The sequence below is a fragment of the Schistocerca americana genome, unplaced genomic scaffold (genome assembly GCF_021461395.2).
Source record: "Schistocerca americana isolate TAMUIC-IGC-003095 unplaced genomic scaffold, iqSchAmer2.1 HiC_scaffold_215, whole genome shotgun sequence".
Lineage (NCBI taxonomy): Eukaryota > Metazoa > Arthropoda > Insecta > Orthoptera > Acrididae > Schistocerca > Schistocerca americana.
In genome coordinates this window covers 120001-125000 of record NW_025725923.1, presented here as the reverse complement: position 1 = coordinate 125000, position 5000 = coordinate 120001, and the positions used below count along the sequence as shown (strand labels likewise).

General features: G+C 52.3%; 1 non-coding gene across 1 annotated transcript in view; it reads right to left on the bottom strand.

Annotated features, from left to right (window-relative positions):
• The window catches only part of LOC124574461, a 1910-nt gene extending 449 nt beyond the window's left edge, over positions 1–1461 (bottom strand). Inside the window, exon 1 of the ribosomal RNA XR_006972284.1 lies at positions 1–1461. This exon is cut by the window's left edge and continues 449 nt beyond it. This is a non-coding gene — a ribosomal RNA (small subunit ribosomal RNA).
• Positions 1462–5000: the final 3539 nt, after the last annotated feature.

The following is a 5000-nucleotide window of genomic DNA, read 5'->3' as shown; positions in this document are numbered from 1 at the left end:
GGATGTCACGCGACTAGTTAGCAGGCTAGAGTCTCGTTCGTTATCGGAATTAACCAGACAAATCGCTCCACCAACTAAGAACGGCCATGCACCACCACCCACCGAATCAAGAAAGAGCTATCAATCTGTCAATCCTTCCGGTGTCCGGGCCTGGTGAGGTTTCCCGTGTTGAGTCAAATTAAGCCGCAGGCTCCACTCCTGGTGGTGCCCTTCCGTCAATTCCTTTAAGTTTCAGCTTTGCAACCATACTTCCCCCGGAACCCAAAAGCTTTGGTTTCCCGGAGGCTGCCCGCCGAGTCATCGGAGGAACTGCGGCGGATCGCTGGCTGGCATCGTTTATGGTTAGAACTAGGGCGGTATCTGATCGCCTTCGAACCTCTAACTTTCGTTCTTGATTAATGAAAACATACTTGGCAAATGCTTTCGCTTCTGTTCGTCTTGCGACGATCCAAGAATTTCACCTCTAACGTCGCAATACGAATGCCCCCGCCTGTCCCTATTAATCATTACCTCGGGTTCCGAAAACCAACAAAATAGAACCGAGGTCCTATTCCATTATTCCATGCACACAGTATTCAGGCGGGCTTGCCTGCTTTAAGCACTCTAATTTGTTCAAAGTAAACGTGCCGGCCCACCGAGACACTCACTCAAGAGCACCCTGGTAGGATTGCAACGGGGTCCGCCTCGGGACGCACGAGCACGCACGAGGCGCGTCGCACGCCTTCGGCTCGCCCCACCGGCAGGACGTCCCACGATACATGCCAGTTAAACACCGACGGGCGGTGAACCAACAGCGTGGGACACAAATCCAACTACGAGCTTTTTAACCGCAACAACTTTAATATACGCTATTGGAGCTGGAATTACCGCGGCTGCTGGCACCAGACTTGCCCTCCAATAGATACTCGTTAAAGGATTTAAAGTGTACTCATTCCGATTACGGGGCCTCGGATGAGTCCCGTATCGTTATTTTTCGTCACTACCTCCCCGTGCCGGGAGTGGGTAATTTGCGCGCCTGCTGCCTTCCTTGGATGTGGTAGCCGTTTCTCAGGCTCCCTCTCCGGAATCGAACCCTGATTCCCCGTTACCCGTTACAACCATGGTAGGCGCAGAACCTACCATCGACAGTTGATAAGGCAGACATTTGAAAGATGCGTCGCCGGTACGAGGACCGTGCGATCAGCCCAAAGTTATTCAGAGTCACCAAGGCAAACGGACCGGACGAGCCGACCGATTGGTTTTGATCTAATAAAAGCGTCCCTTCCATCTCTGGTCGGGACTCTGTTTGCATGTATTAGCTCTAGAATTACCACAGTTATCCAAGTAACGTGGGTACGATCTAAGGAACCATAACTGATTTAATGAGCCATTCGCGGTTTCACCTTAATGCGGCTTGTACTGAGACATGCATGGCTTAATCTTTGAGACAAGCATATGACTACTGGCAGGATCAACCAGGGAGCTGCGTCAACTAGAGCTGAGCAGCCGGCCGCCCGGGAGTGTGTCCCGGGGGCCCGCGCGAACACGCAAGCGTCCGCTCAATTATTCTGCAAACAGGAGGAGGCTGAGCTCCCCTGCACAATACACCTCGAAACCCTCTCAGGTCCCGGCGGCGCGCAGCGCCGTCCTAAGTACTTGGTCGGGTTCGAGAGAGGCGCAATCGCCCGGAGTTTGGCGAGTAGACGCTTTAGGTGCGACCACCCGTGCTCCCAACTGAGCTTGCCGCTGCCGACAGAGGCCCGGGAGCGTGCTGTCGTGGCATTGCCGGCGGGAGACAACACGCGCCACCTACGGTGACCGGCAGCTCCAACGCCAGCGCCACAGAAGGACAAAAGCCCCACTTGGGTGCCGAAGCGAACTCTCCCAGCACAGCGCACGCGCCAACACGTCCGCACAGCTGCGATACAAACCACCTGCGAGAACCGCAGAGGCGACCGAGCAGCAGACGGCGTCGCGGCGCCGAGCGCCGGGCGGCGGCGCATCCTCAGCGCACACAGTCCTCAATCGGACCAGCACACTGCAGATGTCCACCGCGCTTCGCACCGGGCCCGCGAGGACCTACTTTGGCCGCACGGCGCCGCGTGCAGGGTGCGCCGGCGCGCAGCTGCGCCGCCTGCCGCCTCCGTCGGCCGGCGCGCCTGCCACTGGCCGCCCCCACCAGCCGGCTGTAGCGCGTGCGCCCACGCACCGCGCGGCCAGCACGCCGGGAGGCCCCCCCTCACCGGCCGGGGACGGTCCCACCCAGCCACCGCCGCGTATCGCTTCACACCCAGATGCCATTCACGTTCGTGGGCATGGTGGGTATCGCTGGAACAACCGGTTGGTAGCTCAACCGATCGTCGCCATCACTGATTCACCTCTAGCGAGAACAACCGCACCACAACGGTTTACCAGTTGTTCATTTGCATAACGTCACCAGCAAACGTAGGCGTCCATCGCCATTTGCAAATTCAACGATTGTTGCATGCCTGTGTCAGGTGTCACGACACACTATGTCTGCCCACATACACGCAACAACATGTGCACGCTTCGCGAACACGTGGAAGGTGGCCCCCGTACGTATGCGATGTCCATTGCGCGAACGACTGTCAACCGGCCTCTGTCGCATGTCGCAGATGTGGAACGCAGTGCACCATGCTATCACGGTGTGTGAGAAGAGACGACTACGTCTGACAACACGCGCCACTACATCAACAGACGGCTCATGCTGATCGCCATCCAGGGCATACCACACTGCAATCCAGCTCTTATAGGGAGACGACACGTAGCTGAGTGCACAACATTTGGACCGCATGGTTCGCCGTTGTTGGCGCAGTCGTTGTACGGTCACATGTACCACGATGTATCATTCAGTACATGAGGACCAATGTGCAGTACAGTGTGTGATTTGGACGTACAACATCAGCGGACAGTTGACACAGGCCGTACCACAGCGTAGGCTAAGTGCTTCGCACATGCGAATGCCAATGAACAACTGCAAATGCCAATGAACAACTGCAAAGGGCATTGAGCATGTACGTCCTGCTGCCATCCACATTACAGTGTATAGCTGCAAGGTGTTTAACATGAAGCGATACACTGGGGACCGGGCAGTGCGAGTAGCAAACTATATTGCGGGGGTTGCAGTTAGGCAACACTACACTAATTTAACGCGTCGTATGACAATTACAGAGCAGGTTAAGGCCCAACGTGTGTTGGGTTAAGGCCCAACGTGTGTTGGGTTAAGGCCCAACGTGTGTTGGGTTAAGGCCCAACGTGTGTTGGGTTAAGGCCCAACGTGTGTTGGGTTAAGGCCCAACGTGTGTTGGGTTAAGGCCCAACGTGTGTTGGGTTAAGGCCCAACGTGTGTTGGGTTAAGGCCCAACGTGTGTTGGGTTAAGGCCCAACGTGTGTTGGGTTAAGGCCCAACGTGTGTTGGGTTAAGGCCCAACGTGTGTTGGGTTACGTTAAGGGGCAATGTGGGTTACGTTAAGGGGCAATGTGGGTTACGTTAAGGGGCAATGTGGGTTACGTTACGGCGCAATATAGGTTACGTTACGGCGCAATATAGGTTACGTTAAGGCGCAATATCGGTTACGTTAAGGCGCAATACAGGTTACGTTAAGGCGCAATACAGGTTACGTTAAGGCGCAATACAGGTTACGTTAAGGCGCAATACAGGTTACGTTAAGGCGCAATACAGGTTACGTTAAGGCGCAATACAGGTTACGTTAAGGCGCAATGCAGGTTACGTTAAGGCGCAATGCAGGTTACGTTAAGGCGCAATACAGGTTACGTTAAGGCGCAATACAGGTTACGTTAAGGCGCAATACAGGTTACGTTAAGGCGCAATACAGGTTACGTTAAGGCGCAATACAGGTTACGTTAAGGCGCAATACAGGTTACGTTAAGGCGCAATACAGGTTACGTTAAGGCGCAATACAGGTTACGTTAAGGCGCAATACAGGTTACGTTAAGGCGCAATACAGGTTACGTTAAGGCGCAATACAGGTTACGTTAAGGCGCAATACAGGTTACGTTAAGGCGCAATACAGGTTACGTTAAGGCGCAATACAGGTTACGTTAAGGCGCAATACAGGTTACGTTAAGGCGCAATACAGGTTACGTTAAGGCGCAATACAGGTTACGTTAAGGCGCAATACAGGTTACGTTAAGGCGCAATACAGGTTACGTTAAGGCGCAATACAGGTTAGGTTAAGGCGCAATACAGGTTAGGTTAAGGCGCAATACAGGTTAGGTTAAGGTACGACATAGGTTAGGTTAAGGTACGACATAGGTTAGGTTAAGGTACGACATAGGTTAGGTTAAGGTACGACATAGGTTAGGTTAAGGTACGACATAGGTTAGGTTAAGGTACGACATAGGTTAGGTTAAGGTACGACATAGGTTAGGTTAAGGTACGACATAGGTTAGGTTAAGGTACGACATAGGTTAGGTTAAGGTACGACATAGGTTAGGTTAAGGTACGACATAGGTTAGGTTAAGGTACGACATAGGTTAGGTTAAGGTACGACATAGGTTAGGTTAAGGTACGACATAGGTTAGGTTAAGGTACGACATAGGTTAGGTTAAGGTACGACATAGGTTAGGTTAAGGTACGACATAGGTTAGGTTAAGGTACGACATAGGTTAGGTTAAGGTACGACATAGGTTAGGTTAAGGTACGACATAGGTTAGGTTAAGGTACGACATAGGTTAGGTTAAGGTACGACATAGGTTAGGTTAAGGTACGACATAGGTTAGGTTAAGGTACGACATAGGTTAGGTTAAGGTACGACATAGGTTAGGTTAAGGTACGACATAGGTTAGGTTAAGGTACGACATAGGTTAGGTTAAGGTACGACATAGGTTAGGTTAAGGTACGACATAGGTTAGGTTAAGGTACGACATAGGTTAGGTTAAGGTACGACATAGGTTAGGTTACGGTACGACATAGGTTAGGTTACGGTACGACATAGGTTAGGTTACGGTACGACATAGGTTAGGTTACGGTACGACAT